Source organism: Ambystoma mexicanum, chromosome 8 (genome assembly GCF_040938575.1).
Source record: "Ambystoma mexicanum isolate Mex_15411 chromosome 8, UKY_AmexF1_1, whole genome shotgun sequence".
NCBI classification, from domain to species: domain Eukaryota; kingdom Metazoa; phylum Chordata; class Amphibia; order Caudata; family Ambystomatidae; genus Ambystoma; species Ambystoma mexicanum.
The window spans coordinates 420672231-420686937 of NC_090929.1; the positions used below are offsets into that span (position 1 = coordinate 420672231).

Consider the following 14707-nt stretch of genomic DNA (forward strand, 5'->3'; position numbering starts at 1 on the left):
AACTAATGGCATTCTGCTCGGACAAATGCTATCTAGACACTGCACACTATTGAACGACTTTCGTGCGTTAGTGATATGTATATGTAATTTTGGATATAGTAGAAGATCATGAAATAGGAGTGGCATGACAAGCAGAGTATACTTACTCGTTACTCGGATTACGAGGAGGAACAGTTGCGCGAAGTTCGTGCATAAGCACCATCATTATCCTCAACACAGACCGTGTGAGGCAGGCTGCCCTGAAGTCTGGCAGCTCGGTGATGCATTGCGGTCGTGGCTCGCCTTCCGAAATGTAGGCCACGCATCCCGAGTTTTCACAGCAGCAGCAGTTCTTGTCCTCGGTTGGCATTAGCTCGCACCGATTGCATGTGCACCAGGTGGAAACACCGTCCATTCGACTAGGTCCAGGCTCTTCAGCTGTTGAATCGTCCTCCCAACTGCCGTTCGAAGACCCATCGTTTTCGCGTGTTTCCCTTTCCAGTAGTTCCTCCTCGGTATACTCGGGCTCGTACATGTAGGGCATTATTGTAGCCATTGTGTGTTAAACAAACTAAAATAATTGATAGCGGTGGTACTGGTATCTGTTCACACGGGCTACAAGCAACGAAGGTAGCTGACCAGAGCGCAGAAACGAGTCACAGAATACTCAAAGTAACACAGAGAGAGGAATGGAATCGAAAATCTGCTGCTGTATGTTGTGAAACGGTCTGTTTATACTTATTGAGGAAAGAGGCGTCCTGCCTTTTCCATGGCGACACGTCATTAGCTGAAGCACAGCGAATGTTGACACGAGACGTGCTTTGGCGTTGTGAAATGGGCGGTACGCGTCTGCTGATGACAGGCTCAGGGGCGGGGGTTATGATTTAGTGCCGCAAAAGCAGGTCAGCCAGGGCGATGGGGGAAATGATAGGATTATCACAAAATGGCAGCGCCCTGATGCCTGTTTTCGCGTGCGTTTAATGGACGAAAACTTGGGTATGGTCCATAGGGAATTTTTCTAAAATCGAGCGACTTAGGCTTAAAAACACATGGCCGACCCGTAGGGGCAATAACATTTTTTGACCGAACCATTCCTTTAATGTATAGATCAGGCAACCGTTTTTTGAACAGTTTAAGAATAAAATCTAATGAAATTTTGTGTCAGTCTAACTGTACTATTGAAATGCTGGTTCAGAACCCAGATAATGTAAAAGAAAAATGAAAAAAATGGATTGGATCAGAACTATAAGAAATATGAGGCAAGCTAAAATATCAGCATCACTTACCCCGACTGATAAACCAAGGTCTTTTATATCTATGTATCTTAAGAAATCATCTGATCCGATTATGAGAATGGATTTTATGAGATTTAGGCTAAATCTTCTTCCGACTTCAGAGATTCTCTATATTAGAGATAAAGAAAAACACCAAAATGATTTGAGTGATAAATGTGATGATTTAGAGAGGCAATTAACTAAACACCTGGTGTCAGAATGTACAGGAACATGGACTCAGAGAGTTGTGAGATTCCAGAGATTTGTGCATGATGTTAGATTCTTGAACTCTGTGTTGTTCTGAGACAGACTTGCCTCAGGACATGAAATCTTTCTAACGGCTGAAGTTGTCAGCCTTCTGAGAGACTTGAATTTGGTTGGAATGACAGATACCCCAACGGAGATTGACGGATCGAGGGAATCTCACTTGAACTCTAAATGATTTTTCCTGCTGGTTACATATTGTACTTTGATGTATTTCGTTTTTAGAGATCTCCTTGTTTCTTTTTCTCTTACTCTAATAATTATTTTTCTTCATTTGAATTTTAAATTGTTTATTTTATATGTAAGTGTGATATGTGTTAAAAGTCATAATTATGTTGTGGCTATGGCACACTTTTTAAATACAAGAAGGAAAAAAATACAAAATAAATAAACTTTACAGGCCACCAGGTCCCATAGGCTCCTTCGAGGAAGACTTTGTTCACCTCATCAACACTAACCTTAAGCCAACCTCCAAAGTCATTCTCCTAGGCGACTTCAACCTGGGCCTAAACGACCCTACAGCCAGCAACGCCTCCTCTACAGCGACTGTATTACAAACATTAGGCCTGAGTCAACACTCATACCCACGCCAAGGGCAGCACCCTAGACTGGCTGTGATCTGAACTGTGCGGTCAACGTCACAGGCATCTCCCCATGCCTCTGGTCAGACCTCTTGTTTCGACATCCCCCTGCCACAAAGCAAGTGCCCCCCTGGTACTCTGATGCCACCTACCTGGTCTAGAAGTTCCTGCAAAATCACTAGTGATAGCATCATCCCCTCCTTGCCAACCTCCTCCCAGACCGCCTTGTCCCTTGGACAGACAACCCAACGGCACTGGCTGACCTCTACAAAAAATACTAGAGGGCGCAGTTAACACAGTTGCCCCTTTAAGGGCATGCCGATTAATGGACAGGCCCTCCCCCGTGCTCCCCGCAGATCCCTCTAGTCACAGTGGTGGGAAAAGATAAGCAACTGAGGCTGATGATTAGGAAGCATTGGGAATCGGTTGGAATAGCAGTGATGGGGGATGTGTGGCAGGAGGGGAAGGTTCTGGAATTTGAGGAGCTAGTGGAACTAATGGGGTTCAGTGCCGGGCAATATATTGCGTACCACGGGGTAGTACGACGAATAAAAGATACTTGGTCTGATGTGGAACTGGCAGAGGAACCGGACACTACTCTGGATGTGATATATGATATAGCAGAAGGGGGACATGAAACGTCTAGAGTGTATGAAATGATAATGTCCCAAGTGGGCAGGGAGGTGGGGCAATTTAGACTGGATTGGGAAGAGGAAGTAGGGACCCCGATGAGTGTTGGGATGTGGGAGAGAGCGCAAGGCTATCATAAAAAAGTATCTAGAAATGCTAGATTGCAGCAGATACAGCTGTATGTAACCCACAGAGCATACCTGACGCCACAGAAGATAGCTAAGTTTAAAAATGCTGGATGCCAGGTGTGCCCAAAATGTAATGAGGAAAATGCAGGAATGGTACATATGTACTGGGCATGCCCACTGATAGAGAGATACTGGGGAGAAATAGCACAAAAAATGGAGGACAAGGGGATCTGCATGAAGGTTGATACTGCATGGGCCTGTTTGCTGGGAGGGTTCCCTAGACCGCGTAAGCTTAAACATGTAAGCAAATTGAAGGATCTGGCGTATGTCCTGGCAAAGAGAAGGATTGCGATGGGCTGGAAAGCATGTCACAGGCTCAATTTGGATACGTGGTGGAGGGATCTGCAGAAGTGGGTGGAAGCGGAAACAGTGGTATGGCAGGAAGCATGTAAAGGGGAGACCGAAGAAGAAGCTTGAGCCCTAGCGGGTTGGAGGCAATTGATAGCTGAATTATTTGGGTCCTCGCATGAGGGATCGATTGATGGAGACTCAATGAGCTCCGCTGAAGAGGAATCCCCACTGCAAGAGGTGGAGAATGGAAAAGAGAAGGAGTAGGCTTGGGAGGCAGGAGGGATGGGGAGATACAGTGTGTTGGAATATAACGATTTATGTGAAGCCAGGATTGACATGATGTACTCACTGTAAGTTTGGTTTGGTTTGTTTGTTTTTGGAAAATTAATTAAAATGTTTAAAAAAAACACAGTTGCCCCTTTGGCCCTACGCAAGGTAAAACGCTCTACCACACTAACTCATGGTTTACAGGTGACCTTCAAAGCCTGAGGGCGAAGAAGAGTCGGGCTGAAGCATCTTGGAAAAACATTCAAACTAACTCCCATAAAGATCTATTAAAGTCTGCAGCCAAATCCTACAGACTAGCCATCACTCAGGCAAAAGCCTCCCCATACAATAAGAGAACTGCTAAAGCTAACTCTAATACGAAAGAGCTCTTCTCCATCTTCAAGGAATTAGAAGCCCCAGCTCCTGCCCCCCTAGGCATTACCAAAGATGGAACATGGTGTAGGAGCATCCAAGAAGCCATCCTAAAAAAAAGCCACTCTCCATCACAACATTGCGATTAAACAAACCTATATCACAACCAGCCACCCACGTTACCACAATTTGTCTTCCCACACTCGGACCCATTTCAGTTCTGTCAGGTTTCAGAAAATGATTAGGTACCATCCTCAAAAGTCTCAAACCCTCAAGATATAAAGGAGATACCTGCCCTCCCCCATCATTAAAGAATGCGCTGAAACTCTCAACCCTTTCATTACCAACTTTGTCAACGCCTCCTTCACGTCCAATTCGGTTCCCATCTCTCTAAAGGAAGCCGGGGTCCTTCCCCTCTTACAGAAAAAAACCCTAACTTGATCCAGCCACGCCCAACAACTACTGCCCCATCACCAGTCCCATTCCTACTCAGGGACCTAGATAGGTCTGCCTATCTTAAAAACCAGCAATACCTTGAATCTAACGTGATACTGGGTCTACGCCAGTCTGGCTTCAGGCCAGGTCATGGAACAGAATCTGCCCGATTAGACCTCAAAAACCAACTGGAATCCATCAGAGATGCATGCAAGCCCGCCCTTCTCTTCCTACTAGACCTCTCTGTTGCCTTTGACTTGGTAGACCACAATATTCTCTGCCACCACCTCACCTCAGCTGCCAACTTTTTGGATAATGCTACATCTTGGGTAGCCCCCTTCCTGTCTGACAGAACTATGTGAGTCTTCTCGGACACCACCTGTGCCCTATCCCTATCTCTTTTCGAATGCCGCAAGGCTCATGTATCTCCCTGACACTCTGTATTGCTCTTCCCCGAAAAGTGCACGGAACAACCATAAATCACCAATGCAATTATAGACCAAATACTTTGAACCATAAACAGACAGACACAATAACTCACAACCACGCAGTCCTTAGAAGATAATCAGCTCTTTACGGCTATTTATTCAAAGCTTACATAGAAATAACTCATAAAAATAACAAGGACATAGATCACAGAAGAAGTAAAGAAGTCAAAAAGAAATACATCACCGTGAGCGTAACAGAATTTCTCATCTCGTCCAGAAGCGGCTGGAAGACCCCAGGAACAGCCAGGCCGAGAGCACCACAGCTCACAGAAAGGCCGGACGTAAGCGTCCTTCTCCGGCTGAAGTCTCACCTGACCACCTCCGGACTTCCGCATATATACACACTCCACAAAGGGGAGTTAATTCTCGAACATTCTGGAAATTGCACTTGCGCAGTTGAGGAACAGCCGTCGGTTGCCAGCTGGGTCAATCGAGAGCTCCCCCCAAGAAGCGCAGGGCCTCCCTTCTCTAAAAACATGCTCCACGGAGAACAGTAGTAAGCCATAACAACGTTAGCTTTCCCAGCAGAAATGGCCTTGACCGCATACCAGGTTTGGAAAAGCATGTTTGTCTCAGCACTGTGAATCTAACACTCAGCAAAATGTGTGCAGCGTTTCACTGCGGTATGAAGTAAATATCCAACATGGCTCCGAGCGCTCCCAGAATGCATTGCGCGCCCGTGCCATTTTGGATCAAACATAAATCAAGCATAGCACACTGTACAACATTTTCACCAAACCTTTGTTTGACCTCTTGGCTTTCATCGGGATATCTTACACTACCTATGCCGATGATACTCAAATTCTGCTACCCCTAACGGGCAATCACCAGGAGGACTCCCACACCCTAAATACTATCTACACGGGCATCCAGGCGTGGATGGCCACTAAAAACCTTTGTCTTAATGATGAGAAGACGGAGATCTTGATAGTCGGTCCACCATCAATCCTTAGAGACCTCCCCCCAATATGGCAACTTCAGTATTGACAATTTACAGATTCCAGTCTCCACTTCGGTAAAGACCCTTGGAGTTTACCTGGACTTGTCGCTCTCCTTGACACCGCAGGTCAATGCCATTGCCACTTCTGCTGCCTACACGACAAAGCTCATTAACACTGTCAAACCTTTCCTAGCCCCAGCCAACTGGTTCACTGCAATGCCCTCTTTGCTGGCACCTCCACCCAGAACATTCACAAACAACAAGTGATACAGAACAATGCAATACGGGTGGCCTTAAATATCCCCCCCAAAAAAACACATCTTAGAAGCAAGAAGAAATGTCCATTGGTTGCCAATTAAGGAAAGGGTCATTTTCAAAACTCTTTCAATCACACATCGATGCCTGTCGAACTCTGCAACACTGAACCTCTCACAAAGCTTTGCTAAATACCAGTCTTCCAGACCCATCAGAAGAGCCTATGCCCACAGACTTGTCCTGCCCAAATTCAAGCATGCTAGGGGTGGAGGATCTAGTTTCCCCTCTGTGGCCACTCGTCGATGGAATTCTCTCCCACCACACCTGAGAGGAGGACACTGCTACTGGGACATTAGGAAAAGCACTGAAAACCTGGCTGTTCACATAGCATCACTGACATTTCCTATCTTGCTACTTGACGTTCAACCCATTCCTGTCCCACAATGTAAGAGCACCTGGTTGTAACATCACCTCAATGCCCACGAGTTTTGTGCGCTTAATAAGTGTAAAAATAAATAAAAATAGCCCTACCCGGGTGAAGACATTCCGCCTCATGTGGATGCTGTGTCAAGAATCTCACTAGAGGCATAAAGCAGTTCCTATGGCCTCTGGGTCAGCTGTCTATAGACCAGACTAGAGGGAAGAAGCTTTTAGCAGATATCCTTTACACCTACTCACTCCATGAACGGTCAGCTAACATGTAGACAATATATATATATATACATATATATATATATATATTATTGTTTTTATTTCTACTACTACGGTTTCCCTTCAAATCATTTTTACAATTTTGTTAACAATTAATACTTGTCTAAAACTTGTGATCCCGTGGACCCTGGCAACGGGGATCCACGGAATGCAGGGCGTTTGTGACATCATCGCGTCCTTTGACGCATGGAGTTGCACCGCAGTGAAGACGCGGCAAACGCCGACCTTTCGCAAGCGGAGTGGAATGGATCCTTTTGAACGATTAGCAGGAATGGATCTGAACAGATAGCAACTGGTTAGCACGTAATTTGAATCATGACTATAAAGGCAGATGATTGATTGACATTCTTATTTTACACAGTGTAAAACTGCATACTGCAACCACAGCGCCACAAGGTAGGCACAATTTGTCTCTTTAGCTACAGAAATAAAATTTGGAATACCGTACATGTGGGGTATTTATAATTGACATGAATGCCATTTATTTTAATATCTTTCAGAGCATTGTCGTTTAGACATTTAAGAGCATTAGCCTCATGGCCGTACAATCAGATAACAAAAGTGACAACATGTGAGATATACTGCATAAAGACTGAGCCTGTGTGCAGAGCTACATTAGGAGGTTTCTGATGAACTTTCATTTCGATTTTCTTTTCCCGTTTTCATGCTATTTGACCACTTTTGAATACGGTACGTTGAATTTATAATTTTGATGCAAATCCACTAATTATGCTTCGCACTATGTGAAATATTGATAACAATATTTGCATATGATTCTTGATGTATATTGTAATATATTTTGATGTGCTGAACGTAATACCATAATTGAACATGTATGTATGTATGTAGTGCCCCAGCCCTGAAGACGGACACTGTCCGAAATGCATCGCCAACCACAATTAGTGGCACTGATTTTTGGATGCACTTTTCTTCCTTCGAATAATTAATAATTAAAGATTTGTGGTTTAATTTGAACCAAGGAAGCTTTTTAGCTTGTATTTCAACAGCACACAAGACAAGCAGACACTAATGACAGTATAACCTATCCCAGCCCCAGAGGAGAGGCGAGTGTGAGCACACCTAGAACTAGATTAGGTTCTAGTCCTTTCTTTTTTCAGTTATTTGTAACCTTGTGCCTAGGTCTCAAGGTGTGCTCCGATAACTTTGTGTATTATCACAAAGATAATTACCTAACAATTAGCGGTGCCCACTTTCAATCATCCAGATTTGTCCTTGTTTTCTGCCACTGAGGTTCAGCTTGGACCTCTGGCAGTGCAGCTCTTCTTTTTATCTTTCGGTGAACACCACCCATGGGATACCCTTATGGCACCCATGGTTCGGGCTACACCTTAGAATCCCTTATGCATGTTTTTGGGCACCTGTGTGTTTCCAACAGAGCAGGGTATGGGCTGGTGGCAGCTACATGCTGACTTGGCAGTGGCTCTGAGTGTCCTCCATTTTTGGGATACCCAGGCCCTGCCATAGGAATCAATGGATTCCTGCACAAAGGCAAGATGGCCACTGTGGCTTCTTGGTTTCTGTTGCCTTTTACCATGTTTTCCAAAATCCTGGGAAGCCCTGTGTCTGTCCCTTCCTTTTGAATGGCTGTTGGGTGGAAACGCTGTATATGGCTCTGGGGCTGCCTCCTTTCAGACTGATGGGTGCCTTCCCAGGCATTGTGTGTTTTGGGTACACCCTAGGGGTGGAACCTTTGTGAATGGAGTTGGGAGTCAACTCACATTCTCTGTTGTCGGTGTCTGGTTTCTGTGTGTGTGACACAATTAATGAGACAGCCCTGCCTGCAACTGACATTAATGCAGTGTAATGTGCTGAAAGGCTGAGTACTTGCCCCAATCCACATCATTTGTTATGGGTGCCTGGGTGGAGTGAATGGCCTGAATGCCTGTGAGCCTGATTAGCTGCCTGGCTGCCGGCATAAATGCCCTTCTGTGTGATTGGCTGACTGAGCCTAGCTCAGCCAGAGTGAATGGGGAGCAGATGTGTATATCTGGGGACCTCTCACCTACCAATGTGTTCAGAAGCTGTTTCCTGAAGCCCAGTTGGAGTAGAAGTCTGTTGCTGCAATTTCCTCAAGTAATCTGAAAGCTGTTGTGTCTCCCAAGGACTGATCCAGAGAGGACCTGCAATGGAGACTTCTCCCCAAACTACGAGGGACCATTGTGCAAAACTGCTGTTCTTCATCCGAAGTGCCCTGGAAGGCAGTCCTGTGTGTCTGCCGTCCGGAGAAGGGGTCTCTGTGAGTCCTGAAGAGGAGTGCCCTTACATCTTGAGTCAGAGAAGTCCCTTTGGTGTCGCCCAGGGTCTGGAGGTGCGTTTCGTGACCGCTTGAAGCCATTGCTGCCTACTGTCTAGAAGAGGGGTACCTTGGCATAGCGCTGCTGGACACCTGACGCTGCAAAGTTTCAGACTACCTAAGAACATTTGAAAGGACATCCTTGCTGTCACACCGGACCTCTTTTTCCCACCAGAGAGAGTCCAGAGTCGCTGGGTGAAGTGGAAGGTCTCCCGGCGGGTTTCCCGCCACCAGAAGCTAACAAAGACGTCCTGAGGGTCCAGGTTTGGTGCGGGTCTGAGGTCCACTCCAGTGGTTGAGTCCAGGTCGCCAGAAGCTGTCCAGAGGTCCGTGCTGCGGCTGCAGCACCGAAAAACAGAAAGGCAGAAAAACACGATATTCCGAAACCCGACACCAAAAGTGACCTGTGCACCCGTCGCCGTCAGAAGTCATCGAAGAGTCCCAGGGGTCTTACTCTCATCTGCCAAGCCTATAAGGAGCCTGCATCAAATTTCATCTTCACAGGACGTCTACAGTCTGAGAAATCATCGACCAATGGAGAGCACTGCGAAGATTAAAACTGCTAAGACTTTGGTTCCATTTTTCTTCTTCGACTCAGCATCCCAGTGGCTCCTTCTTCCAAAGGGGGGGTCCATCCTCGTAGGGAATCGTTGAGTGAAACCGAGAAACTCTGCGACTTGGCCTGGCAAGGCACCAACGGTACTGTGATGAGGAAGAGCATCTTCTTGCTTCAGGAGGCGTCCAGGGGTCCCAGATTTGTCTTGGATCCTGTTCTCCTGTGGCCTCTCAGGTACTTTGGGATGGTAGAACCTTTTGAAAGAAAGTAGAAAGGTTATTGAACATCATTGCACTGGGCTGTAAAAGACAACGTACATTACTCCCTAACTTTTCTATTACAGATTGTCGAGGTGGGGGGATCCTCACTGACATATTCTTTTCTAGTCTAAAGAAAGCATTCTGCCACTGTTCATAACCAACCTGCCTTTCTTCCCTATTCTAATCTGTTATACCTCACTTAAGAATTCTCATGCCCATTTAAACTTGTTTGCAGTTAGTGCATCTTTTACTGAATGTAAGTGTTGTGTGGTACCACATAGTGTATAGATTTACCATTCTTTGAATAAGTATTCAAAGTACAAAGTTGTATATTTGGTAGAGGTAGCGACCTTATTTTATATAAAGAAGCTGTGTTATCACCTAACATGGTGTGTGGACATTCCTTTGTGGGTACTTTGGGCAAACACTATACTGCAAGTATCACCTCCTGACAGCTTAAGCCTGGCTGCTCGTCACGTTCTACCAAATTGAGACCCTTGCTGGTGTGTTCTGAGCCTTTACCCTACCATATAGAGGGCAGAAGTACAGATACCGCCTTCCAGTCTTTACACCGGTGTATAATGCCACTGCATCATCATTTTGGAACGTGTATCCCTGAGTGGTATTGAGCATGCCAACTTTGGAATGTTCCTCCATATATTTTTGTCCAGTGCTCTAGTCAGTGGAATGTCGGCTCCTAGTGTACTTTTGTATTTGTTCATATATGTCCACTGTTGGTTCTTCGCAGATTCCATAAGGATCTTATAAAGCGTGGAGACCAAGCGCCTGGAGCCTGTGTGTGTGGTAATACATTTTTCAAATATTGTCAGTTCCCTGTATGCAGTTTGCTTAATACTAGTGTCTCATTCCGGTAGTAGCCCATTCAATCTTTCTCTGTAAGCCCTATGTAGTATTGCTTGCATGCCTCAAGGGATAATATTTATGTCCCCTGCATCATATTTCCTATATTCACACAGCCCACCTTCTGCCATTGCATAAACGTTCCCTGCACCATCCCAGGCAAAAACTGTGGGTTCTCAAATAGTGGTGGAAAGGAGTAGGTGATCGATGAAAGAGCCGCCAATCTAATAGTTGGTTCCAGACATCGCAAACCAATGCTATGAGATTACTTACTCAGGTTTTGGGGGTCTATCCTGTTTACTTAGCCATACTACCCTCCAGGGGCCTTCCCGCCACAGCCGGATCCATCCTCAACCTCAATTGTACTGCCTCTTAGTATTTGAGAAAATTTGGAAGCCCAAGGGCTCCTCTATCTCTTGTAGCCATCAGTGTTGGCATCGCAATGCTGGAATGCTTATTCTGCCATATAAAGGCAGACATTTCATTTAACGAGATAAAGAAGGATGTTGGGACTTTAATGTGTAGGGCCTGAAAATAATACAACAATCTCGGGAGTGTGGCCATTTTGATTGTAGGTATCCGTCCTAGCCATGATATTGACAAGGTATTCCACCTCTCAAGATCCATTTAACCCTTCGTAGTAGTCCCGGCTAATTCCGATCGTGCCAACAATGTTTTGTCATCAAATTTGAGTTTGACAATAACTTCAATTCATTTTATACCATATACCTTCTAAATTCTGAGACTCCTAGTTCTAGAAGGTATGCCAGTTTAAGTTACCAAAAATGTCTGGGGGAGGGTTAAACTTTCAAAACCAAACCCCTTTTTGCTGTTGTATGGTTAGGGACTTAGCGGTTATTTAAACAATATACTTCACCTTTTGAAGTAGTTTTGTTGCTACTAGTATCAGGTGTACGGTTTGACAACTGTATATTACTCTCATCTTAAAACCAGTAGGATATTATTATTATTATTATTATTTGGATATATATTTATTCTTTTCCAAAAATTACAAATGTACACATGTACAGAAAAAACATGCCAGCCGATATCTGATCTCACAAATTGCAGTATATACACATTATTCGGCAATTAATACATAAAGTCCCCTAATTCCGGGCCCCCCACCCACACCCATTTCTCGCCCATCAACTTTAGTACATACACATTAAAATCATGAAGTCTAGTACAACAATAGAAACCTCCCCCAGATCTTCTTAAACAGGGATAGCTTCTTCTCTCTCCTATATATGACTTTCTCAACATCTGCCAAACCATGCATCTCTTTCATCCACGCATTCATTTCTACAGGCGTTTTAGACTTCTAACTAGCTAAAATTAGTTTTTTCTCAAACCATTGAACCTCGGAATAACCATTTCTTCTGGCTTGTAGTCAAATCCTACATGTGCTCATCAGACCCCAACACCAAAGTTTTAATGTCATATTCAATTCTTTCCCCATGTAACTCATCACAAATCGTACCAAACTGTGTCCAAAATCCTCTCACTCTCAAGCAATCCCACATTATATGCTCCAATGTCCCCACCTCATGAACACACACCCAACATTCACTACTATCAGCCAATCCCCTTCTCCACAAAAGTTCAGGTGTCCAATAGATCCTATTTAGAATTTTGATCTGGCGTGACCTTTCACCTAGGCTTAATGAGCAGAATCTGATATTCTGGCATATATTCGACCATTGCTCAGCTGAGATTTCACACTCAATTCTACTGCTCCAGTCTTCTCTCAGATCGTCATTTCCCTTGTACCCTGAAACAATCTGATGATAAATTCTTCTGGCTAAACCTCCCTCTCCAGGTTTGGGGCCATTGGCAAAAAGATCCCGGTCTAGCTTAGTGTCCGGCACTGCCACATCCACTTCTTTCCTAAGTCTTCGATAATCCGTCATTGAGAAACCTGTAACATTCCAATTTTCCTGAAATTCTCTGGCCGTCAGTCATTTCCCATCCATAGAAAGATCTTCGATCCACCTTACTCCACTCAAGAACCAATGCGGCCAGAAGATAGATGTTCCCGTCATCTTGATTCCAGGATTCAACCAAATTGAAGACGTTGTATCCACTAAGGCGTCTGTTTTCAACAACTCACTCAATTTCCTCCACAAAACTCTTAAAGCGTCAGTCAATGGATACTTTACACTTCCTGGTCCATAAGCCATCGACAAAACCGCTCTATGCGTTAGAGGACCATTGCAGCTAGCTTCTACATCTGCTCAATCATCTGATCCATTCTTAAGGAATGGTACAAAAAAGTGCAACATGAATGACAGATGGTAAGCCCTAAAATTGGGAACTACTAGCCCTCCCTTGTCTAGTGGAAGTTGCAATTTCCATAGCTTCAGTCTGGGCAGCTTATGGTCCCAAATTAACTCTTGTATTAGTCTGTCCAGTTCCTTCCAGTATTTGGGATTAACAGTCAGCAGGAGCATGCTCAACACATAATTGATCCTTGGAGTCGCAGTCATCTTGAAAGTGTTGACCTTTCCCCACAACAAGAGATTCAACCAACCCCATCTCTCCAAGTCAATCTTACAATCGGAACAAATTTCCCTCAAATTCTCATTTACATAATCCATAATATTGGGTGTCAACCAAACCCCCAGGTACCTCATTCTTTCTGCACACGACTTGAAACCATAAGAATTAACAAGATGAGATGCCTATCACAGGATGGCGTTAGCGGCAACACCTCGAACTTAGACCAATTTACTTTGTAACCTGACGATTGATAAAACTCAGTCAAGATCTCCATAAACGCAGGTATTGAATCTTCCAAATGCCTAAGTACCAGAAGCAAATCATCGGCATACAACCACAATCGTTGCACCAAGCCCCAGCATGTTACACCCAACAATCTAGAGTCTTGCCTTAAAGCCTCTGCTAAGGGCTCGATAGCAATAACAAACAGTGGCGAGAGTGGACAGCCTTGTCTCGTGCCCCTTTTTAGCATGAAAGGTCCCGACCTCAAACCATTTGTATTAATATCCGCAGTAGGATTGGCATACAGTAATTTTATCCAAGACACAAACATCTCACCAAATCCCAACTTTCGAAGCACTTAAAACAGATAATCCCAATTCACTCTATCAAACACTTCTCCACGTCTAGTGAAAGCACTGCAATGTCCTCTGGAGAGTGCCTTGCATTAGATATGGTTTGGATCAAATTCCTGATATTACCTGAAGTCCTCCTACCCTTAACAAAAACTGATTGATTCCAATGAAGTAAATTAGGAAGTAGATTCTTCAATCTCAGGGCAGGTCAGTATTGATCAAGCTAATTGGCCTGTAGCTTGATGTCTCATCTTTACCCTCCTTTAAGAAAACAGAGATCGTAGCATGTCTAGTAGTGGGTGTCAAAAAGCCAGAGATCAATGAAGCCTCATACATATGCTTAAGCCGTATTAAAGCTGAATCAGGCAACAGTCTATAAAATTCCAACGAGGGCCCATCCGGTCCCAGCGACTTTCCTGAATTCAGTTTACCATTTGCATTTTTTATCTCCTCTACTGAGATGTCCTCCTCAAGCTTCGAAGAATCATTCCAACTGAATTCAGGAATCTGTATACCCCGTAGAAACTGTGTACCATCTCCATGGACACCCTGCTCATTTTGATAGAGGTCACTATAAAAAGTATGAAAGATTTCATTGATTCTTGCCAGATGAAAAGTGAGAAAGCCATCCCCACCTCAAATTGCAGTAATAGATCTTTCCAAGTTCCTCTTCCGTAGCCTATAAACCAGCCACTGATCGCACTTGTCGCCCTTTTCATAATAAGTACACTTTTGATATAATTCTTCTCCGACCTATCGCCAATCGGGCCCTTCAGGTCCTTTTTTAGCTTCTGCAAAACTTTCCATTTCTCAGTCTGCCCAGGATTTGCCATCATTTCCTGTGATAAAGCCCAAATCTTAGAGTCTAATTCCAATCTCTCCTTCTCATATCTATTCTTCTGTCCACATGACAAACCGATAAGCATCCCTCTTATGGTGCATTTAAACGCTTCCCACACTGTTT

General features: G+C 44.4%; 1 protein-coding gene across 4 annotated transcripts in view; it reads left to right on the plus strand.

The window, feature by feature from the left end:
• Positions 1-14707, plus strand: part of MTOR (mechanistic target of rapamycin kinase) — a 2476747-nt gene that overhangs the window by 14682 nt on the left and 2447358 nt on the right. For 2 of the 4 annotated variants that reach the window (XM_069609933.1, XM_069609935.1), the window contains exon 2: positions 10554-10609. The exons of the other annotated variants lie outside the window; for them this stretch is intronic. The gene's annotated coding sequence lies outside the window, so the exon portion shown is untranslated. The remainder of the gene's footprint in view (positions 1-10553; positions 10610-14707) is intronic. 4 annotated transcript variants of the gene reach the window in all.